Source organism: Zootoca vivipara, chromosome 1 (assembly GCF_963506605.1).
Source record: "Zootoca vivipara chromosome 1, rZooViv1.1, whole genome shotgun sequence".
NCBI classification, from domain to species: domain Eukaryota; kingdom Metazoa; phylum Chordata; class Lepidosauria; order Squamata; family Lacertidae; genus Zootoca; species Zootoca vivipara.
In genome coordinates, this window is record NC_083276.1 from 96,031,545 (window position 1) to 96,057,009 (window position 25,465).

General features: G+C 42.5%; 1 protein-coding gene across 7 annotated transcripts in view; it reads right to left on the minus strand.

The window, feature by feature from the left end:
• Positions 1-25,465, minus strand: part of NCKAP5 (NCK associated protein 5) — a 556,514-nt gene that overhangs the window by 497,254 nt on the left and 33,795 nt on the right. The window contains exon 1 of one of the 7 annotated variants that reach the window (XM_035130237.2): positions 3,534-4,287. The exons of the other annotated variants lie outside the window; for them this stretch is intronic. The gene's annotated coding sequence lies outside the window, so the exon portion shown is untranslated. Of the gene's footprint in view, positions 1-3,533; positions 4,288-25,465 lie in introns of those variants that run through there. 7 annotated transcript variants of the gene reach the window in all.

The window sequence follows — 25,465 nt, forward strand, 5'->3', positions numbered from 1 at the left end:
CAATCTCAAAAATGACAGAATGATCTCGATACGAATCCAAGGCAGACCTTTTAACATCACAGTAATCCAAGTTTATGCACCAACTACCGGTGCTGAAGAAAGTGAAATTGACCAATTCTATGAAGACCTACAACAACTTCTAGAAATGACACCAAAGAAGGATGTTCTTCTCATTACAGGGGATTGGAATGCTAAAGTAGGGAATCAAGAGATAAAAGGAACAACTGGCAAGTTTGGCCTTGGAGTTCAAAATGAAGCAGGGCAAAGGCTAATAGAGTTCTGTCAAGAGAACAAGCTGGTCATCACAAACACTCTCTTCCAACAACACAAGAGACGACTCTACACATGGATATCACCAAATGGGCAGCATCGAAATCAGATTGATTATATTCTCTGCAGCCAAAGATGGAGAAGCTCTATACAGTCAGCAAAAACAAGACCTGGAGCTGACTGTAACTCAGATCATCAGCTTCTTATAGCAAAATTCCAGCTTAAACTCAAGAAAGTAGGAAAAAGCACTGGGCCAGTAAGATACAATCTGAATCAAATCCCTTATGAATACACAGTGGAAGTGAGGAACAGGTTTAAGGATTTAGATTTGGTGGACAGAGTGCCTGAAGAACTATGGATGGAGGCTCGTAACATTATACAGGAGGCAGCAACGAAAACCATCCCAAGGAAAAGGAAATGCAAGAAAGCAAAATGGCTATCCAACGAGGCCTTACAAATAGCGGAGGAGAGGAGGCAAGCAAAATGCAAGGGAGATAGGGAAAGATACAGGAAACTGAATGCAGATTTCCAAAAAACAGCAAGGAGAGACAAGAGGGTCTTCTTAAATGAGCAATGCAAAGAAATAGAGGAAAACAATAGAATGGGGAAAACCAGAGATCTGTTCAAGAAAATTGGAGATATGAAAGGAACATTTCGTACAAAGATTACCATAATCAAGGACAAAAGTGGTAAGGACCTAACAGAAGCAGAAGACATCAAGAAGAGGTGGCAGGAATACACAGAGGAATTATACCAGAAAGATATGGAGGTCTCGTACACCCCAGGTAGTGTGGTTGCTGACCTTGAGCCAGACATCTTGGAGAGTGAAGTCAAATGGGCCTTAGAAAGCACTGCTAATAACAAGGCCAGTGGAAGTGATGATATTCCAGCTGAACTATTTAAAATTTTAAAAGATGATGCTGTTAAGGTGCTACACCCAATATGCCAGCAAGTTTGGAAAACTCAGCAATGGCCAGAGGATTGGAGAAGATCAGTCTACATCCCAATTCCAAAGAAGGGCAGTGCCAAAGAATGCTCCAACTACCGCACAATTGCGCTCATTTCACACGCTAGCAAGGTTATGCTTAAAATTCTACAAGGCAGGCTTAGGCAGTATGTGGACCGAGAACTCCCAGAAGTGCAAGCTGGATTTCGAAAGGGCAGAGGAACCAGAGACCAAATAGCAAACATGCGCTGGATTATGGAGAAAGCTAGAGAGTTCCAGAAAAACGTCTACTTCTGCTTCATTGACTATGCAAAAGCCTTTGACTGTGTCGACCACAGCAAACTATGGCAAGTTCTTAAAGAAATGGGAGTGCCTGATCACCTCATCTGTCTCCTGAGAAATCTCTATGTGGGACAAGAAGCTACAGTTAGAACTGGATATGGAACAACTGATTGGTTCAAAATTGGGAAAGGAGTACGACAAGGTTGTATATTGTCTCCCTGCTTATTTAACTTATATGCAGAATTCATCATGCGAAAGGCTGGACTAGATGAATCCCAAGCCGGAATTAAGATTGCCGGAAGAAATATCAACAACCTCAGATATGCAGATGACACAACCTTGATGGCAGAAAGCGAGGAGGAATTAAAGAACCTTTTAATGAGGGTGAAAGAGGAGAGCGCAAAATATGGTCTGAAGCTCAACATCAAAAAAACCAAGATCATGGCCACTGGTTCCATCACCTCCTGGCAAATAGAAGGGGAAGAAATGGAGGCAGTGAGAGATTTTACTTTCTTGGGCTCCTTGATCACTGCAGATGGTGACAGCAGTCACGAAATTAAAAGACGCCTGCTTCTTGGGAGAAAAGCAATGACAAACCTAGACAGCATCTTAAAAAGCAGAGACATCACTTTGCCGACAAAGGTCCGTATAGTTAAAGCTATGGTTTTCCCAGTAGTGATGTATGGAAGTGAGAGCTGGACCATAAAGAAGGCTGATCGTCGAAGAATTGATGCTTTTGAATTATGGTGCTGGAGGAGACTCTTGAGAGTCCCATGGACTGCTAGAAGGTCAAACCTATCCATTCTTAAAGAAATCAGCCCTGAGTGCTCCCTGGAAGGACAGATCGTGAAGCTGAGGCTCCAATACTTTGGCCACCTCATGAGAAGAGAAGAATCCTTGGAAAAGACCCTGATGTTGGGAAAGATGGAGGGCACTAGGAGAAGGGGACGACAGAGGACGAGATGGTTGGACAGTGTTCTCGAAGCTACGAACATGAGTTTGACCAAACTGCGGGAGGCAGTGCAAGACAGGAGTGCCTGGCGTGCTATGGTCCATGGGGTCACGAAGAGTCGGACACGACTAAACGACTAAACAACAACAACAACAAAACAGTTTATGCACCTTTGCTTGTATATTCTTTGATGAATGTAAGCCAAGCATTCTTAAATTCTAAGCAAGGGTGGGGAACCTGTGGTCTTCCAGATGTTGTTGGAGCTGTTGAAGGGTGAATGTGAGTTTGACTACAAGCTCCATTATCCCCGACCACTGGCCATGCTGGCTGGGGCTCATGAGAGTTGGAGTCCAACAAGATATGGGAGGGCCACAGGTTGCTCTCCTGTGAAACAGTTACCTACACACCCATGTTTCCTTCTGCTGCCAGAGACTACTGTGATAAATGATTCCATGGTTGTGCTCAGTCCCATTCTGTTTTCAGTAAAAACCAGCCAAATCCAAAAGTGTCACTCTTAGCATAAAGTACTTCTACTAAAACAGCTTCACGCTGTTAAACATTTTGCAGCCTCTGAACTTTCAAATTTCTAACTTTTCAAAATCTGTACCATGGATTAAGATAGATCCAGTTAGTCTGTTCTGTCAAAGCAGGCAATACAACTTTGAAATGCTAATTCTAACATAATCTGAGTATTAACACAGAAGCCACAAGGGGTGGGAATTTGCAAGTTCTTCGTTTAGCTGATGACAAAATATCCATGATGATATTAGATTTAAAACTGTAAGTGGAACTGCTATCTTGAAAAGGGGGCAGCTTAATATCATCATAAAAATGCAAACAAAAAAGTTAGAATTGAATTCTCACTCATCTCCCAACGTTCCCATTTTATGAGCATAAAGCATATTTAAAAGCTTGGCTGTAATCCCGCCTAACAGCAGCACACTTGCCCCTATTATAATTAAAACCAAACCTTGGTAGTGAAGCTGAAACATAATAGATACAGCAACATTTAAAGAAAGAAAGCTGTGCTAATCTGATAGAATTCTAGAACAGGGAAATAACAGCAGTAAGAAGAGCCCTTACTTGTTGTTGTTCAGTTAAAACATGCTCCCGTACTAGAGAAATCCAAACCATACGAAAGTTTTCAGCAGGCTAGAAATTTCTTGAGTGGATGCTGTGTTTATTTACCAAGCCTTAAAAATCTTTGGTGAGGAGCAGTACTGAGTTAGCGCTCAAGTTCATCAAGAGCACCGCTGAAAGTCCTACTGTAACTGCAGGCATGAAGTTTGCTGCCAGTTAGCTTTTCTGCTGCTCTGTGCTTGTAAATACAAGCTCTGTGGACAAAGTCCCAAATGACATCACAAGCAGCTGCTTATTGTTGAGTCTTTATTAACTGGCTGTCAAAAAAAGAAAAGAGGAACTGAGAGGGTGGGGAGGCACCACTGTCTACCCTGAAGCACAATCTGAGAGCTTAGTCGGTATTTCACTTATACATATGTAAATACTTGTGATTATCTAAACTATGCTTTCCTTAGGATCATGAAGCCAAGTTTCCATAAGAATCATATCCTTTGCCAGTCTGAAAAATGAAAGGAATAAAAAGGACATGAGGTCTAGCAAAAAAAAACCAACCACATATATTAAATGCTGCATTTACCATACTTTTTAAAAGCTGCATACTTCTAGGATGACTTTTTATATATAAATGTTATATAGATGCACATACAAAACCAGCACAGATGCTAGGATTGGTTTGAAGTTTAATAGAGTCTGCTAAGTCTTAGAGTGTAAGAAAAACTTTCCAAAAATTTTAATAGGTTCATCGAACATGCTTAAGTGTCTTGTAGGACTAATATTTTATATCTAACTTGATTTTTTTAAAAAACAACAACAACCAACCACCAGTAAAATAAGTTCATGCCTATTTTTTAAAAGATGATTATATAAGGTCTCTTTATGTGTCTCTCTCAGATTTAAATCTCAAAGATTTGAGACTGTAGTCCTAACAATATTTATACACCCATGTAAGTCTTAATGAAATCAGTGAGGCTTTCTTCTGAATAAAAAGGATGAGGATCAAGCTGTAACTGACAAAGAGAGCCATTCAGCTTGTGGTGGGGGAGCTGGTAAGACAAGAAATTACTGACCTTTCACTCCTGAGATTGGGACCTGAGACTAGTCTTTATGTATGAAACGAGAATAACAGCTTCAAGTCTTCAAGGAAACTGCATTGCTCGGAGGAGGGAAATTAGCATCTCCCTAAGTGTGTGTTCCACTTCCTTGTCCCCATGAGTGTCACCACAAAGAAAGGCCTTGAGCTGAAGTTACAAAACATCTGAACTTATTTCCCAAAAGCTAAACTTTTCAAGTGATGACCTGGATCACTGAAAGGGCAAGGTGAAGGAAGTTCTACTGTGTATACTAATAGCTATTCTCTATTGATGACACAAACATGGGAGGACTCCAGCATTGAGAAATACCAACCATGTATTTCTTTTAATTAAAAAAATGCAGTTATCAGACTCAACAGAATTAAGGAGGACTTAAAATCTGAAATGTTTCAGACATCAGCTTTTCTCTAGTTTACAGATCCTCCTTTGTTAGGATCACTTAGCCACCATTCAGACTGTGCTGGCCATGCACAGGGGGTTGGATTAGATGACCCTCAGGGTCCCCTCCAAACTCTACAATTATATGATTCTATAAAATCAGGAAGTCTCCTCTGCAGGAAGACATGCAAGAGAAGGAATGAAAGGAATGCTTCAGCTTGTCACTCCTTCATGGTCCAACAAAACACGGGTTGTTGTTGCAGCAGCCCTGTTGTTGTTGTTTAGTCGTTTAGTCATGTCCGACTCTTCGTGACCCCATGAACCAGAGCACGGCAGGCACTCCTGTCTTCCACTGCCTCCTGCAGTTTGGTCAGACTCATGTTAGTAGCTTCAAGAACACTGTCCAACCATCTCGTCCTCTGTCGTCCCCTTCTCCTTGTGCCCTCAATCTTTCCCAACATCAGGGTCTTTTCCAGGGAGTCTTCTCTTCTCATGCGGTGGCCAAAGTATTGGTGCCTCAGTTTCAGGATCTGTCCTTCCAGGGAGCACTCAGGGCTGATTTCCTTCAGAATGGATAGGTTTGATCTTCTTGCAGTCCATGGGACTCTCAAGAGTCTCCTCCAGCACCATAATTCAAAAGCATCAATTCTTCGACGGTCAGCCTTCTTTATGGTCCAGCTCTCACTTCCATACATCACTACTGGGAAAACCATAGCTTTAACGATACGGACCTTTGTTGGCAAGGTGATGTCTCTGCTTTTTAAGATGCTGTCTAGGTTTGTCATTGCTTTTCTCCCAAGAAGCAGGCGTCTTTTAATCTTGTGACTGCTATCACCATCTGCAGTGATCATGGAACCCAAGAAAGTAAAATATCGCTGCCTCCATTTCTTCCCCTTCTATTTGCCAGGAGGTGATGGGACCAGTGGCCACGATCTTGGTTTTTTTGATGTTGAGCTTTAGACCATATTTTGCGCTCTCCTCTTTCACCCTCATTAAAAGGTTCTTTAATTCCTCCTCACTTTCTGCCATCAAGGTTGTATCATCAGCATATCTGAGGTTGTTGATATTTCTTCCGGCAATCTTAATTCCGGTTTGGGATTCATCCAGTCCAGCCTTTCGCATGATGAATTCTGCATATAAGTTAAATAAGATGGGAGACAGTATACAGCCTTGTCGTACTCCACGGGTGTCAGAATCAAGGCCCGGGGGCCTAATACGGCCCGCCAGACCTCGTGATGTGGCCCACCGCCCGCCCAGGGCCGGAACGTTCACTTAGGCACGCCTGTGGTGGCTTTCTTTCCCCTGAGCTTACGGCGCGCTTTTGTTTTCTTTCTGAGGCTGCCGGGCTTGGGGCTGGGGAGGAGGGGAGAGGGGCGGGCTAGGCTAGCAAGGCGCCGCGTTATTGGCTGGCTGGCGTGACGCTGACGCCCCTCCCTCCTAACTGGCCCGCCCCTCGCCTCCCTGCTCCTAGAAGGCGGAGCATGGCGCTGCGCCTCTCAGCTGTTTTTTTTGCTTCTAGGTGGGGCAGCTGCGGGGGGGGGAGGAGGAGAGGTTTGACAGGGAGCAGGGAAGGCACGGGGGCTGCCCTTCCTCCTCCCATGCCACCGCCAGCGTGCCACTGCAGCTGCCCCCCTAGAAGCAAAAAACAGCTGAGAGGCGCAGCAGCCGGAGGAGGAGCAGGAGAAGGTGGACAAGGTCGGGGCCTCTGCAGCGGTGGCGGCGGCTCCGCGTCCGTCCGTCCGGGCTCCCGGCCGGCCTCCTCGCCTTGCTCCTGGCCAAGACGCGCCCCTCCCTCCCTCACCGCCTCCTTGTCCCTCCTTCCTCCCCTTCCTCCGCAGGCTCCTCCTCGCGCCCTGCGCGCGGGCAACTCAGCGGCAGCTGCAGACGCCGCTCCTGCTGCGCTTGCAATTGCAAGCCGAGAGGGCTGCTAGCAACGCCTCTGCTTTATTTCTCCACCGCCCCCTCCTTTCCAGGAGCCCGGGTCAGGATCCAAGCGCCACCCAAGACTTTTCTCCCTCTTTGCTGCTTTCGGGTGAGCACGGAGGATGGCTCCACCTCCTTCCCTCCAAAGCAGCTCCGCTCCGGGAAAAGCGAGCCTGCCCCTCCTCCCCTGCTCCGTGAAGCATCTCTGCCGCTGCCGCTTTTACAAGCTGCGGGGGGAGGGGGAGAAGTTTGACAGGGAGCAGGGAAGGCACGGGGGCTGCCTTCACGAAGAGGAGGGGGGCAGCCCTTAACGATGCTGCTCTTCTTCCTCCCAAGCCACTGCCAGCGTGCTCCGCTTTTGCGGTGGGGGGGGGAGGAACGAGCAGCCCACCCGCGTTAGCAGCCGCGGCGACAGGAAGAAAGTCGCTTCCCTCAGCTGCTCTTTGTTGAACGGGGCGAGGGGCAGAGAGGGCTGCTCCAACCCCAACATACACACAGAGAGCCCTTAAGCTTCTCTTCAACACCTCTTTACTTGCCCACACACAAATACACACCCTCTGGCTTGCTTCAACACACACACACACACACACACACACACAGCACTTGAGTTTGTTCAACACCCCCACACCTTTTTTTGATTCAACACCCCCCTACAAATGCACGCACACACACCTTGATATGGAAGATGGAGCAAGTTTGTTTCATCCTGCTCTGGAGGGCAGGACTCAAATGAATGGCTTCAAGTTAAAAGAAAGGAGATTCCAAACTAAACATCAGGAATAACCTTCTGGTTGAAAGAGCTGTTTGTCAGTGGAGTGGTCTCCCGTGGGAGGTGGTGGACTCTCCTTGGAGGTTTCTAAGCAGAGGCTGCATGACCATCTGTCATGGATGCTTTTGTTGAGGTTCCTGCATTGCAGGGGGTTGGATTGGATGACCCTCAGGGTCCCTCCCAACTCTACAAATCTATGATAAAGTGTTAGTCAGCAGCTGCCGCCGATCCTGCTGCTGAACTGCGTTCAGAGGAGGGGAAAAGAAAAAAGGAGAGTGCTTCTGGGCATGCAGGTCACCTTAAAAGACCACCACATTAGTGCCACGTGGCGGAGAGGGCACTAAGAAGCTTGTACAGATACAACCGGCCCTTTGAGGGTGACCAAACTGTTGATGCGGCCCCCGATGAATTTGAGTTTGACACCCCTGTCATACTCCTTTCCCAATTTTGAACCAATCAGTTATTCCATATCCAGTTCTAACTGTAGCTTCTAGAGATTTCTCAGGAGGTGAGATGAGGTGATCAGGCACTCCCATTTCTTTAAGAACTTGCCATAGTGTGCTGTGGTTGACACAGTCAAATGCTTTTGCGTAGTCAATGAAGCAGAAGTAGATGTTTTTCTGGAACTCTCTAGCTTTCTCCATAATCCAGCGCATGTTTGCAATTTGGTCTCTGGGTTTGCTTGGGAAGGAAGAATTTTGATTGTTCTGATAACAATGTCTGACCTATCACAGAACTTCATTTCTACTGATGCAATGCTTTGCTGTCAAGGCTGTGTCCAAAGAGAATATCAATGGGTTTTATCCAACATTAGTCATAATCAAAGACCCACACAGAGCACATTACAGTAATCCAACCTTGAGGTCACCAATACATGAGTCCATGCTATGGTTCGCCAAATGTATCTGGAAGGTACACTGAATACAGTGGTCCCTACTAATTCATATGATTGCATTAGCATGTCACCTTTTTGCAAGGTGGGTATCATGGGGCCTGGAAAGAACATTACTGTCTTTGTGTGATTTCACAAACTCGTCACAGTTTCTGCCAAATCAAAATCTGGAAAAACAGCCATGTTGCTAAGACTGAGTTATCACCATGATTGGGAGCAGTTGCAATCCTAATGCCATGGAATGCAGTGTTTCAATTTAATTTGACTACAGTATAACTGATCCAAATGCAGTTTTTCCAATTCTGAATTAGAAATAATACATTAAGTATTTGGGGAGAAGGGGATGAAGCATCACAAAGAAATTAACCCCAAGGAAGTAGTCCATGTTATGGAAATACTTTCACATATGTTTAGAACCAACTAGAACCCCAATTACATAAAGGGGTTAAATAGGACTTTCTGCGGCAATTTTTTTTTTTAGTGAGTCTGAAGTCTGTTAGTTAGGTTCATGATGCATCTCATTGGATAAAATGCAAAAGCCTAGTAAATACAGGATATATACATTTTTTTTAAAGAATCACTTGCTTTCATAAGTTAAGAAAAGTGCTTACTCCTCCAAAACAAAAGATGCCAGATGCATATTTTCACATAATACTTACACTCATGAAACCATAAAGAACACATTTAAAGCACACAACTACACATTTGTTCCTAAATTTTCAGTATTGCTCCAATTCAAGAATGTATGACGAATGAATATGCCACATTCAGCCCAAAACAAATCACTAACTTTCTGCTCCTACAGGGATATATTTCTTGTGGAATCATATGTTCAAAAATACTGCATGTCTCAGATGGTCTTTCTCTCATCTTTCAAGAGTAGGTCTGTTCTTGTATAACTTTTACTAGAATCATCTGGGAATCATTTGTATTAGAAGTAATAAGAAATTCCATCTTCCAGGACTGCAGCAAAGACATAGACATATTTTACCTTCAACCATAGTCTAAAACACAGGTAAGGTTGAACTGAATTTTAAAGCCTGACTCATGTATTTTTGCCCTATATTAAAATTTGTGTTGACTAATTTACAATACCAATCTCTACCTCACAGATATTTAGAAAAATTAACCACTATTTAAAGTTATTTATGTGAATCCTCTCTTAGGTTTATGTAATGGCACATTCTGGCACCAAATTTTAGTGAATTGCTTTAAGTAATCAAACATAATTTAGGAATATTTAAAGCATTTTGCACATTAGCATTGGTAAATATTTTACAGCAGTGAATTTAACAAGGTTAGTTACTTGAGAGATTGTGCAACATCTGACTACAGCCAGAGTTTGCCTTCTCTGGATAGAAAGTCTTCTTTTAATCTGATGAGAATTTTGATCCAGCAGAGGGAGCCTGTTGATTGACAGCAGAAGGAGAGCAACTTTTACTGATTCCCCAACCCTCCAGAACAATGGTAGTGCTGCTGCTGGGGTGCTGGACAGGAAGGAGCATCCTTAGGCATGTTCATCCTATACTGTTCCAATGACCACCCAGGCTGGCCCACACACTTAGGAGAGTCAGGCTCTGGAGTAAAGGTTCAAGGTTGGTCACCTGGCAAAACTGCCACTTTCTAAGACCCTAATGACCTGAAGATTCATGCAATACTGGCTTGTGTTGTGAACATAAGTATAAGCAGAAAGGAAGCAAGAAATTGGCAAGGGTTAACAACAGAACTGAGAAAAGAAAGGGCTGACGTGGGATAGATAGGACAGTGAGGGAAGACAACGATATAGCCAGGCTGTCCCAGAGTTTAAGCCTTTAGTCCACAAATCAAAATAAAAGCACAAATGCTTAGGCTTCCAGCTATGCATATGAATACGTAAGCATTTACTTCTCTGGGGTGCTTCTACCAACCATACCTTCCTCCATATATCACCATCAACAACAAGTGGTGGCAAAACCAAATTACATTAAGTCTAAACATAGCAAATAGTAGGAACAGACATTCCTATTGTCTCATATGAGAACATAACCTTGAGAAGTCTGGTAAATATTTTTTTCAGTACTACTAATAGAACAAACAGGACAAACCAGTAATGCATGTGAAAAGGAAGTTAATGTTGTCATCTTTCTAGAAACCCAGTAGCCTATACTGTAGATGATTAGGTTTCAAACCTTTTAAGGGTATAGGGCTTTCAATAAACTAGAAAATCCTATTGCTAAATTGCCTCCCCTACCCCTCCACCAACTTCTCAAGGAAATAAAAAAGCAGTACCTATATTTGCAAATGGAAGAGACAAAATTGATGGTGGACACAGCTTTCTAAACCCAGGAGAAACCTTTGCTAGAAATGATGGTCTGAGTATATCAAGAAACATCTCCTGTCAAATATTATGGTACAGTATTTTTAGTTGCTGGGGGAGTGTCTGCTTCCCAATTCAATTAAGGAGGAAGACAAAACTACAACCTCCATGATTCTCACCAGGAAATGATATCCCTGAGTCTTTTCTGGCTAAACTGGTGTTTTGTGTGTGTCTGTCTGTGAGTATATTCTGGGACGTCACTGTTGCTGTAATAATATTGCATTAGTGGTGGATTTATGTTAGACTGCCCACACATCATTCCATTTCATCCAGAGGAGTGCCGTTTAGTTGTTCCCTGTGTTACAGAGGCCCAACTGACCTTAACTAGAATTTGAGCATTTACGTAGTATCGCCAGACCCATATAGTGGAGCACTCTTCCAGCAGAGATTCACCAGACATGCTTGCTTTTGACTTTCAGGTATCACTTGAATACTTTTTTGTTCCAAAAGGCCTTTGCAGCTTTTAAAATTTTGATTGGCCAGTCATCTTAATTATTATCTGTATTCTTAATTTTAAAAAAGATTATGTTTTATGTTTTAACAGCGTATACCACCTTAGTATCTCATGATGTGGTATTGCAGAAATCCTTCTATAAATAAATCCTGGCCCTCCCCATTGGATGAAGAACTCTAGTTCTTCCAAAGATTGGTGCATAAGGCAAGTTACAGGCTTCAGAAATCAGCAGGTATATGAGAGCCGAAATGAAGATCTAAGCATGAACTAAAACCTTCATCCAACCTGAACATGCCACCTGGTGCTTGCTTTGAAAGGCAGAGCCAGCACAGCTATATGCATGGCAATCAGCTAGATTCTCAACACTGGGCAAACAAACAGGCACTCGGTTGAGTAAATTGGGTCCATGATGCTTGTTAGTCCCAGCACTGGTGTCTCTATTGAGGCAGAGATGGAATTAGGACCAGCTCAGCATCAGAGTTCCTCTCAGTTGGGGAGGCTCCTAATTGACAAAGGAATGTGTCAAAGGCAACCCGAGATCCAAGCCACCAATTATATCACTTGTGACAGATGCAAAAAAAAAGAAAAAAAAGGAAGTGTTCTTTTCCCAAAAGAAATTATCTCAGTATCTTTGTCCATCACAAATAAACTTTACATCACTTCTGCTATCGAAAGAGAACAATCAGAACAACAATCGGAACAGCTTATAGAAAATGAGGAATTTATTTTATTCTGACAGTTTTATCTCTGGTACCCTTCTGCATATACAGAACAGATAAGGTGATATGCAGCAGGCTGAGAGATCTGGCAATGTGCATCACATCAGTAAACAATAAGGAAAGGGGCAGTAATTTGCCTAGATTTAACCAAGGAAATAGAGATGGTGGACATTTTCTACCTCTGCCCTCTTCTTCCTTTTGGAAGAAGAAAGAGTTCTCTTATTTTCCAAGTCTCGGGATTCCTTTGACATCTTAAAAAAAAAAAAAGTTTAAAAGCAAAATCCAAATCAGTCACCCTATTTATGATTTGACTCTATTTCTTCTCTACTTTACTGTCAGCAATTTTATCCTAAGACCCATTGGTCTTAATAAGCACTTATTCAGGGTATCAAAGCCTATAGTAGACCCAACAAAAATGGGAACACTTCAAAACATAACTGGAAACAAACAAAAATGTGGCAGAGAAGAAAAAGTCTTGTTGATCCAATGTGTTTCAGACCATTCTGGTCCTTCAGGGAAATTCAGAGATCAATGGAGTCTAATAATGTGTTGGAACAACCAGGGGCATAATGTTTGGGGGAGAGGGGTGGCGTAGCCCCAGGAGCACAATTTTTAGGGGTCATGAGCCAAGAGTCTCCATAAAAGGATCCCATCCTGCCCCGTCTGCCCCTGGTGGTCTCTGGGCCCCAGAGCCCAGCCTGGCCTCGCCCCCATATCCCCATCCTCCTCGCTGAATGGCCACCTGGTCAGCGTCGGGGGGGGGGCAGGATCTGCCTGCCAAGGCATGCATTGGCCAGATGGGCTCCTCTTTGCATGGGCATGCACGTGTGCAGCGCAGCCACACGTCCAATGTGTGCACGCCCAGTTCTAGAAATCATGCTGGAATTTGGACCTGTAATATTTAGGAAGGATCTGATTAAAGCGGATTCTAAAACTATCCTTAATTAAAACTCTTAGCTTCATTATTGCTACCACATAAAGACCTAGTCAGTACAGTGGTACCTCGGGTTAAGAACTTAATTCGTTCTGGAGGTCCGTTCTTCACCTGAAACTGTTCTTAACCTGAGGTACCACTTTAGTTAATGGGGCCTTCCGCTGCCGCCGTGCTGCCACTGTGCGATTTCTGTTCTCATCCTGAAGCAAAGTTCTTAACCTGAGATACCATTTCTGGGTTGGCGGAGTCTGTAACCTGAAGCGTCTGTAACCTGAAGCGTGTAACCCAAGGTACCACTGTACTGTAGTAGTATCTAAGGCAGCCATAGGCAAACTTGGCCCTCCAGATGTTTTGGGACTACAACTCCCATCATCCCTGACCACTGGTCCTGTTAGCTAGGGATGATGGGAGTTGTAGCCCCAAAACATCTGGAGGGCCGAGTTTGCCTATGCCTGATCTAAGCATATGTTAAATTGCTGTTCTACAACTTCCAGCTCAGAAGCCTTCATCGCATAGGGAAAGCACACCTGGGTCTATGTTAAGTAGATAATTGGTGCAGTGGCTTAAAGGTAGCATAGAATAAGAGACAACATCTTATATTACATTTTTGCAAAGGCACAAGATTTCTTTTTTGCCCATGGGTAGAGAAAAGAAGATGCATCTTTTTACGTTCTTTTGTCCAGATTGTTTTCTCTTCTGCAGGCTGTGAACATTTCCCCCTGAACTTTACAAAGGAGAAACCCTTTGTAGACTGATATAAATAAAATTCATAGCACAGAGTACTACTTATCTACCAAATGCCTTTGCAACTTTTCTTGAAAATCTGAGCTCAGAGGTACAGTTTCAAACTATGTGATAAAGACTTCAGTGAGATTAGAAGCATCAAAAGAAACCTTCAATTCAAAACAAGCAGCAAAGTCTTTGTTATATTAGTCACAATATTTTTTTTCTAAATTAGCAGGACTCTCGCTCTCAGCTGTTCAAGCTATTCTTTTCCCCCTACATATTAGGTAAGCTTAAAAGGGTCAGTTTACCACCTAAGCTTGCCTAAGATATATATTTAAAGTGAGGGTGTGTGTGTGATATGTGAGGAGAGTTGATGCACGACAGGGGTACCTTTTCAGATTCCTGAAACAGAGGGCAAAAATGTTGCAGCTGGCTGTAGGTGTGGATTGCTCGCCAGAGTTTAAAGGCAAACCCTTACATCTATTCATGTTAACTTGCATAAAGCAGTGTATTTTAAGAGCTTGGTGTGGGGGGTGGATGTGGGTATAGTGCATGATAATATTGTTAACAATATATGGAACAATCACATATGACCTGAAAGGGTAGGTGGGGCGGGGAGCAAAGAGGAGAAAAGGATGATATCAACCCTGTCTGTCTTAAACCGTTCTGCTGCAATAATATTAGAGGCTTTTCCTTCCATTATTCAAACCTAGTAATATATCAATATATTCCAATCAAAGAACAATGTACAGTCATACCTCGGTTTAAGTACGCCTCGGTTTGAGTATTTTCAGTTTAAGTACTCTGTGGACCTGTCTGGAATGGATTAATCCACTTTCCATTACTTTCAATGGGAAAGTTCGCTTCAGGTTAAGTATGCTTCAGGTTAAGTACGAACTTCCGGAACCAATTACCATAGCTGCCAAGTTATCCCTTTTTTAAAGGGATTTTCCCTTATGCTGAATAGGCTTCCTCGCGAGAAAAGGGAAAACTTGGCAGCTATGCCAATTACACACATGCTTCGGGTTGAGTACGCTTCAGGTTGAGTACTCCGCAGACCCGTCTGGAACGGATTAATCCACTTTCCATTACTTTCAATGGGAAAGTTCGCTTCAGTTTATGAACGCTTCAGTTTATGAACAGACTTCCGGAACCAATTGTGTTCATAAACCGAGGTACCACTGTACCTATATAAACACCAGCTGCTGGTGGGGGGTGGGGAGAATTGGAGGGCTGTAGCCTTCATACTGTATTTTTGGATCTAGCTGTGCATACTTTGAAACAGAATGCTGCACTGGTTGGAGTCTTCATCTTCCTGTGATCACTCTAATATAATATATTTGATCATTTGCCAATATCTGTTATTCACTGACACATTCTTCTGATGTACACTCCCTGCTTGTAGTCTCCTCTGAAAGCTATCATTAAGAGACAAGGAGACCTGCTTCCATTTCCTCATTTCTGTGTGTAATCCCTCTGGCTAAGCTCAATTTTGAAATGCTGTGTACTTACTCTGCAAGCCTCAGGTCAATTTCATCAACTCTCAGAAAACATAATTTGGGAGTATTGGTTTGCTCATCCTCTTGTGTCTCATCTTCTGCAGTGGAAGACTCATTATATCTGAAGATAATGTACTCATTTCACATAGAAGATCATATATTAAAACAGTTCCTTGCCCAGTATTAGGTACCCTATAAATCTAGACCAACCTTCTTGCCCAAAACTGAATCGTACACATATGACTATTGTAAAGCTCCTGCTGCTGTAGCTTTAGCCTCAGTGACAAAACAGGGCACAAGAAGAATAAATAAATTACCTCGCAGCAAACAAGAGTCAACAAGTTTCCTCATGCTGAAATTTCTTTAATGATTCAAAAAATAGGCTAAACAAACAATCCAGATGTCTATTAAGCAAGTTGTCAAATCCATTTATTAGCTAGGAAGGCAAAAAACCAAAACAACAAATACCAACATAAAAGCAGACAATTCTCATTTAGGGAGGAAATTCTTCTTAAATAAAGCAAATCAGGCTATGGACTTCAGCATGGTTTATCTTCTAAACCACTCCTGAAAGAGAAATGCATGTGGCCTTCTCTATTACAAGGCAACTCCACTTACATCCAAAACATGGTTTAGCTAGCATTCCAGTGAGTGCACTGGAAATGTTGCATCCAATTTCTTGTATGTGACCAGGGAAAACCCTAAAATTATTGGATCCACAATCCAAGGAGGTCCCTTAGAAACCACTGTGGTCTGCTCTTGAATGTACACTGCAGACCTTTTGACTGGCCTTTTCTTTCTCTAAGAAGCAGCCCTATCTTTTCCATGCCATTTTACAAATTGGTTCAGAAACTTCCTGAAATTTTAAATGCGATTTCCCATATGGCTGCAGTTAGAGATTTAAAAAAGAGAGAGCTGTTTACATGATTCTTATTTGGGAGACTTGCTTCTCATTATGCTGGAAGTATGAAAAAGTTGTTGTTTGGAAATAAAAACTCTTACTGTATATAGCCAAATGAAGATTTTCTTATATAAGATCTGACTGGATATGGAGTCAAAACCTGCACCCTAAAGTTATGATCTCTCCACAGAAAGGATTATAGTTTTTTCGTAACTGAAAAAAGAGTGAATGCCATCTCCAGTCACGGCCAAAGAGACCTAGGGCAAAACAGAGTGAGAAATAGCATATTGGCAAGTGCTACTAATTTGAGCACTGGCTCAAAAGCTAATGTTATGAAGATTCTAACCATTATGTAGTCTTTTCATTATCTCTTGGACCATGATACATGCAGCAATAATGGTAGGGACAGCCAGTGGAGAGACTGCTTCACAATGATATAATTTCAGAGTACCTATGATATGAATTATTAATTTCCAGGATATTTTTGTACTAGAAGTGAATTAGCTGCAGCTAGACACAAGAAAGCTAAGGCTTTTATTTGTATCCTGGGGGTATATCTCATGAATCTAGTTGCCAAGAGATATGGATTTATATATATATATAAATGGTATCTAGCTATACAAACAAATAAACTTTGTCACGTCTGTTATGGAACCTGAGGATATATAAATGCCCAAATACTTTTTTCTGCTTTAAAGAGATAAAACCAGACTGCCACTCAAAGGGTTTCAAAATAAAAGTACAGCAGCCAGAAAATGTGATGGTAATTAGTTCATTTAATGACCTAATATGAATATAACTGTCTCTTTAAAATGTAACACCAACTAAGCAAAATATGGAGGATGTGAGTCACTCATGCATTAAGCAGGTGCCTCTATTCTGGGTAGCCTAATATAAAAATTTGTGCATTAGCATGAATTTGACTTACCCTTTGGGTGAATGATGCCTACATACTTTTGCATTCTCAAGGTGGAATAACATATATAGAAAGCTCCCCCAACCCCCAAATTAGGAAGTTCTTCAAAATGCATCATTTTAAAAACAGCTTCTCATATGAAGCTGTTTTTAAAATGATGCATTTTGAAGAACTTCCTAATTTGGGGGTTGGGGGAGCTTTCTAAATTTAGTCTAAAGCCCTTATCACTTAGAACAGGGATGGAGAACCTGTGGCCTTTCAGACATTGTTAGACTCCTTTCAGCGTCTGTCAACATGGTCAATTGGGGGGGGGGGCGAGCGGTGATGCCAGCTGTAGTCCAACAACATCTAGAGGACCATAGGCATCTCTGTCTTAGAATGTTCCCAAGGCCCATTTAGGCATCCCCATTTGAGCTGTGAGGCTGTTTGGGCCAAGCCAGGACTACCTGTCTTACCTGTAGGTCAGGTAAAGGGGTAGATGGGCTGAAAGGCAGAGTCACAGGCACCACCAACCAGCTAATTGGTGGCACTTGCAAAGCCCCATACATAGCACTTTGCAAGTGCTGACAAACAGTTGATTGTTGGGGCTTCCATGTGCAAAAACATGTCATTATGCAAAAACACATCATTGTTACGTCGCGTAATTGTGGTAAAATATAGGTAGCCATCCGTTTTCAATTTGAAATTGGGTTCAAAACCCAATTTACATCATCAAGGTAATTTGAAAGTACACATTTAGTTGATACTCATTAGGCTGCTGCCATACTAGCCATAAGCAGAAATTTACTACAGAGGAAGAAACAGTTGTTGTTGTTGTTGTTTTTTGCTGGGTGGGATAATATTTTAACTATGTTTAGGTGAAAGATTGCCATTATAAATCATCTAAAGTTCTTGACACGGTAATTATACAAAAAGCAATTTTTGGATTCATTTCAAATGTTGGATGACTCTAATGCTGTATCTTGTTACTACCGGTAAGAACTGTTTGTATTAAGCTAATTCCTTCCATCTAGCACGTATTACACAGAACACCAAAGAAATATATTAAGGGGAAAATATAGATACCATACACTAGCGATGCTAGATCAAACCCTAAATGTAATTGCATTGCAAGTATATGCATGTGCCATAAGCAGCCTGCTACTTTTCCCTGCCAAAATAAAGGGCCTCTCTATTCTACAATTAGCAAAAACGTTCTCATGCACCCAATATTTCCCTTGAGGCAATAACAACCTTATTTTAGGTGTAGACATCCTTGTTCAGGTTTTATCTGTCAAAAAGGATAAACTTAAAAAGACAACAGCACTTACTTGGATCGGGGGGAGGTGGTTGTGGTGGAAATACATTTTACATAGGCCTAAAAAATAGCTGTGGGTACACAATAGAAGCTGACATATCTAATAATATGAACTATTATCAGATGAGCCAACCTTTGAATATACGATGCTCTGACAAATGTACTTTCACACACCCAACTGTCAAGGGGTATAAGCAGCTGGCAAGTGATTTTGCACAGTAAGTGGATGTTTGAAAAGGAAGTGAAGGGAACTCTGGCTATGGTGAAGAGAGAGAGAGAGAGAGAGAGAGAGAGAGAGAGAGAGAGAGAGAGAGAGAGAGAGAGAGAGAGAGAGAGAGAGAGAGAAAGAGAGAGAGTAATGCTGAAGATTTAATATCCCAAGGTAGATTAGGTCTCCTTAACACTCTTAAAATACCCTATCAAATTCGCACACAGCTGTTAAGTAGTGATGAGACCCAGAGATACACCAGCAAAAGAATTTCTCATAGTGGTGTTGTTCTGGGACCTCAAAGACCTACTGGAAGACTTTCTGAAAAGGGACTTGGCACCAGCATGCATCCTGAAACATGGTCTGTTCTTGGCTTATCCTCATGGCTTGTTTGGCGAGAAAGAATTAACGAGGACTGGTTCACACAAAAGCACTAAGAATAGTTTCCTCCCAAAAACTTTGGTTTGTTTCCTCCCAGCACAGCAAATGGAGGAGACAGGCATGATGTGAGCAGCATGCACCAGCATGCTTGCTCATTCCCAGTAAGTCATGATTTGTTTAACTCTGCCTTACCGTTAGATACCATTATTATGTCATTGCCCCCGACAGTCATCATTTTCATTCCATGACTGACATTTGTGGGAGTAAATAAACTCTGAGCACAGTGACATTGTCACTTCTGATTTACTATATGTTCCTATACAATTTTAGTATATGTTACTGTAGAAAGCAACCTCTGCCCTTGGAGATTTACTCAAGACAAAGGCACTGAAATAACATACCTTGTATTGCTCACCAGTGGCTACCAACCATGAAGGCTGTGTTTTACCTCCACTGTCAGAGGAATTATGCTGGGAACTGCAAGTGGGGAGAATGTTGTTATGCCTAGTTTTGGCACAGAAACTGCTTTGGTCTCCCTGTATGATGATCTCTGTTGAGAGAGAGAGACAAGGGAAACATGTCCCTGTTAATTCTCCTCAACCTCTCAATGGCTTTCAATATCATCGGCCATGGTATCTTTCTGGAGCGACTGTCTGAACTAGAGGTGGGTGGCACCACTTTGCAGTGGTTCCAGTCCTACTTAGATGCTTGTTCCCAAAGTGTGTTGCTTGGGGAGTGCTTTTCAGCCCCATGAAACCTTCAATGTGGGGTTCATCTACAAACCGCTGGGTGGGGTTATCCAGAGATTCAGAGTATGTTGTCAGCAGTATGCTGATGACACACAGCTCTATTTCTCCTTTGCATCAGCAGGTCAGGCAGTGGAAGTGCCGGACCAGTTTCTTGCCTCATTAATGGACTGGATGAGAGCCAACAAACTGAAACTCAATTCCAATAAGATAAGACTGAGGCACTGTTAGTGGGTGGTTCCCTAGACAGATGGGTGGGAGATCGCCTGCTCTTGATGGGGTTACACTTCCTCTGAAGGAGGAGGTTTGTAGCTTGGGGGTACTCCTGGATCCTTTGCTGTCACTCAAGGCTTAGGTGGCCTGGAGTGCCTTCCATCAGTTTCGGCTGGTGGCCTAGCTACGCCCCTATCTGAACAAGGGATAGCCTATCTACTGTTGTCTATGCTCTGGTAACCTCAAGGTTAGATTACTGCAATGTGTTATACATAAGGCTGCCTCTGAAGACAGTTCAGAAACTTCAGCTAGTGCAGAATTCAGCGGCCAGGTTGTTCACCAAAGCAAAACAGTATGAGCATATTACACTGATCCTGGTCCACCTGCACTGGCTACCAATTAGTTTCCGGGCCCAATTCAAAGTGCTGGTTTTGACCTATAAAGCCTTAAATGTATCAGGGTCACAATACCTCACGAACTGCCTCTTTCCATATGGGTCTACCCAGACCCTGAGATCATCTTCTGAGGCCCTTTGTGTGCCTCCTCCTCCAGAGGTCTGGAGGGTGGCAACACGAGAATGGGCCTTCTCTGCAGTGGCTCCCCATCTGTGGAATGCTCTCCCCAGGGAAGTTCACCTTTATTATACACCTTTAGGCACCATGCAAAAATGTTCCTTTTTAACCAGGCCTTTGTTTGATTTGATTAACATCCTATGCCCTTTTAAAATGTGGAGTTTGGGGTGGGGGTGGGGGTTATTGGGTTGCTGCTGCTGCTGCTGTTGTTGTTGTTGTTGTTGTTGTTGTTGTTGTTTTTATTATGTATTTTGTGGTTTTATATTTTGATTTTATTCTGTGAACCGCCCCGAGACCTAAGGGTAAAGGTAAAGGGACCCCTGACCATTAGGTCCAGTCGTGACCAACTCTGGGGTTGCGGCGCTCATCTCGCATTATTGGCTGAGGGAGCCGACGTACAGCTTCCAGGTCATGTGGCCAGCATGACAAAGCCACTCCTGGCGAACCAGAGCAGCACACGGAAACACCATTTACCTTCCCGCTGTATTTATCTACTTGCAATTTGACGTGCTTTCAAGCTGCTAGGTTGGCAGGAGCTGGGACCGAGCAACGGGAGCTCAGGGTGGTTGTTAATAATAATAATAATAATAATAATAATAATAATAATAATAATAATAATAATGCTCCTGTCTATCTTTCAGGCTTCCCACAGACATCTGGTCAGCCACTGTGAGAACAGGATGTTGGACTAGATAGGCCATTGGCCTGATCCAGAAAGGCTCATATGTTATTATACACACTCTGGGGCATACTTAATCTAAGGTCTCTCAATTGTCTTGTACTGTCAAGAAATAAGTCTGTTTGATTTGTAGTCTTGAATTTTGAATCCACACAGTTGCTGCTTTAGAGAATTCAGTCTATAAATCAACCAGCTTTTTCTGTAGCTTACTAGTTCAGTTACAGACCACATGCAGGTCCCTAAATGTCCTCAGAAAGTCCTCTTGCCTAGCCAGCTGATTAAAAAAGTTTACTTAAGGAAAAGCATACTATGAAAGCACAAGGCACGTTCTCCACACATGTCAAGAACATAAAAAAGTTTCTGATCAAATTGAACAATGTGTTCACCATTGCATATGTAAATTCATTGATGGCAATTTGAGATTCTTCTTATAGAATACCCACCTGTGGACGCAACATTCCTGGCTTTTACCACAAGTTCCTTATCAGGTTTCAAGACACTGCATAAGTCCTTTTGTGTGTGTGGAAGATATAATGATTAGGCTACATCAATCTTGACCAAGGAATCCATGCCCTGGTAAAATAAGGCCTCCTATGTGAAATATTTGCAAAAGTGTTCTTAAGCAAGACCAGAGACCACAAATACAAGTTGGGTCTTGTTTAGGGCTAATCCATATCATGCAGCTGTGTCTCAGACAAAAAAGCTCTCCACCTCTAGCAAAAGGCAGACAAACATTTTAGTCATGACACATTGCAGAATGCACAAGGACCCTGTTTCCCCCCCTCCAAGGCAAAACCATAAACAAAATTATTATCTGAGTTACCCCCTTTTTGTACAACTATATGAAGAAATGCCTACATAATACAGTACACGGAGTACCATTCTCAAGGAATAGCCAGCACCGTGCTAAGCATACTTATTAGATAAAAAGCCCCATTGAATTGAGTGGGAGATAGCTCCAAGTAACCATGTACAGTGGTACCTCGGGTTAAGAACTTAATTCGTTCTGGAGGTCCATTCTTAACCTGAAACTGTTCTTAACCTGAGGTACCACTTTAGTTAATGGGGCCTCCCGCTGCCACTGCCGTGCCACCGCCACACAATTTCTGTTCTCATCCTGAAGCAAAGTTCTTAACCCGAGGTACTATTTCTGGGTTAGCGGCGTCTGTAACCTGAAGCGTCTGTAACCTGAAGCGTCTGTAACCCAAGATACCACTGTATAGCATTGCTCTGCATGACACTTAAAAAAAAAACTTCTAAACAAGTACCAAGTGAAATCACCTCTACAGGATGCTCTCGCCTCCATTTAAATTATTATGTTTAGTACAGTATTTATCATATTACTTTTCTATCGCAGCATACCCACATAAATTTACAGAGTAGCTGCACATTCAGTACAATAACACTTAAACTTTAAAAAAGCCTAAAACCACAGCAGTAGCAATACAAACACTCTATATAAATTCATTGGGGAACCAGGGGGGCAGAAGTCCTAACCTGAGTGACCGATGGTGTCACTAACAGCCTTGGCCAGTCACAGGGTCTTTGGAGCTGTCCTGGCAAAAACTGCACTTCAAATTGGCTAATTGTGGCCATTCCAGTAGGTGTGGTTTTGGAGACTTAGGGGAGCTAGTCTTCACTCAGATCCACCCCATAGCACAATATTCCAGCAGTGCTGTGAGTGGGCAGTGTTAGTCGGCAACGGACATCCCACCCACCCTATATCTTTTGGCCCTGCCTGAAGGTAAGCAGGCAGTGCTCTAGCACAACCTTGCTGTGGAATTAACTGGTTGCCGTATTCAGGGCCAGGGAGGAATTTCCCTGCAGACAAATTGGGCCTGTCTAGAGGTTTTGCCCACCTCATAGCAACAATCACATGCACGTAACCCCTCTCCATGTAATTAGGGACTCTACGGAGCCGCCTAGAGTGCACAGACAGGACGGAGTTGGGGAGGCTGCTATATGTAGGAAGTGCAGCATGTAAAGAAATGAAGATGCATCTCTATTACAAAGCAATAGAATGGGTTGCCATTGCAGGGTTTGCTTTATTAAATGATTCATATTCAAGACCACAACAATCAGGCTTAACAGACAATGAAATACATAATAAATAAATATTTGCAGACACATAGTGCCTGTTTCCATGATGCACACCAGTGAATGTAAAATGCCTTGAGGGACTAAAGAGTTAATAAGGATATAGAAAGAGCACCATTATATAAAACAAACCTGTCACTTAGGCACTGGAAACAGTGTTGGAAGTAGCTGGTCTAAGTGCATGCACTTCTACCCTGGGACCACCAGAGAGTACTAAAAAAGACTAACGTGATTTATAATATACTGATCTCGTTGCACATCCTCATTTCAGATGTTCAAAAGCCCTTGCAGGCTGTCACTTGAAGAAATTTCTGATTATTTGCTATTTTGTAGATCTGTAAATCACCTAAATGCTCATATTACTGCCATGTGCTCTGGTGGTGTGCATCAACAGATCATGGTGAAATGAACTTGGGTGATGAATTATTGATAATATTACTCATAGCCAGCAAGCATTAATTTGGGGAGAGAAAATCAGAACTTCCTGCAATATGCTTCTTTGCAACTATCCGATTGAACCTAATGTTAACTACAGTACTCAAATCCATTCTTTTATTTTCTTTTAATCGCTTGATGGTCACCACAAAATTTTGTTTCTTATTTATGGTGATACTGAAGTATGCTGAATATATTTGCGAGACATCTTTTTCACTGTAATAACATGGCACAGTCAGCTTCTCTGCAGCACATATGTTTTTAAAACAGTATACAAATCGGACAGATCGTGAAGCTGAGGCTCCAATACTTTGGCCACCTCATGAGAAGAGAAGAATCCTTGGAAAAGACCTTGATGTTGGGAAAGATGGAGGGCACTAGGAGAAGGGGACGACAGAGGACGAGATGGTTGGACAGTGTTCTCGAAGCTACGAACATGAGTTTGACCAAACTGCGGGAGGCAGTGGAAGACAGGAGTGCCTGGCGTTCTATGGTCCATGGGGTCACGAAGAGTCGGACACGACTAAACGACTAAACAACAACAACAACATACAAATAACCCCATTTTCTGACATGAATCTCAGCAAAGAGTTTCCCTGTTCTGATTTGACAGACCTTGTGGGAATGATTCCTACAAGGTAGCTTCGAGAACACTGTCCAACCATCTCGTTCTCTGTCGTCCCCTTCTCCTAGTGCCCTCAATCTTTCCCAACATCAGGGTCTTTCCCAAGGAATCTTCTCTTCTCATGAGGTGGCCAAAGTTGGAGCCTCAGCTTCAGGATCTGTCCTTCCAGTGAGCACTCAGGGCTGATTTCCTTAAGAATGGATAGGTTTGATCTTTTTGCAGCCCATGGGACTCTCAAGAGTCTCCTCCAGCACCAAAATTCAAAAGCATCAATTCTTCGGCGATCAGCCTTCTTTATGGTCCAGCTCTCACTTCCATACATCACTACTGGGAAAACCATAGCTTTAACCTACTTGACCCAATAACTCAACAGGCAACATCTAGTATCATGCAAGTGAACTTCTGCTCTTTTCCATTCCTTTCCTCCCCCTGGAACCCTCTGCCCCAAATCTGCTCTCGAAGCATAATCATAACCCCAAACCACCAGAGGAAAGTCCATTCCGCTGGTGGATGATCACCATTGGATTTCATAATTGTTAGCATCCTTTGCCTCCCCTTCCTCATGTTCCCACAATTGTTCCAGCCAGCACATTTCCCCTTGATATAATCCTACATACTTCTCTCCTCTGTTCTTCTACGTAAAGCTTGTAAATTCATGTAAATCTGCCTACTAAGATTATTTTCCACATAAGGTTCATGAACCTATATAATATAATGAAAATGCTAGATGCTAAAGGATTCCACAATCATTCGACTGAATCCTTTAGGGTAGTAAATAAATGTTATGAAAGTTCATGAAGAAACTATTATCTAAATTACTAAATAAAAAAGACTGCAGTTATGTTCCAGGAATGCATTTCTGGCATGGAAAGTGAAAACTTGTACACAATGTCTTTTTATAGACTGGTCTGGGTAATAAATGGCTGCATTGATGTACTTCTAACTGTAGCCATTTTTCCCTTAAGAGAATTAGAAGTGACATCAGTTTTCGTGTTATCTGAGAAGAACAGAATTTATTTTGTTCATAGAATTCCAGTTTCTTTCTTTCTAGCAAGTTTTTGTTGCTGAAACAAACTTTTCTTTTGATTATTGTTCATGAATCATGAGACTAGTAGCCAATTCTT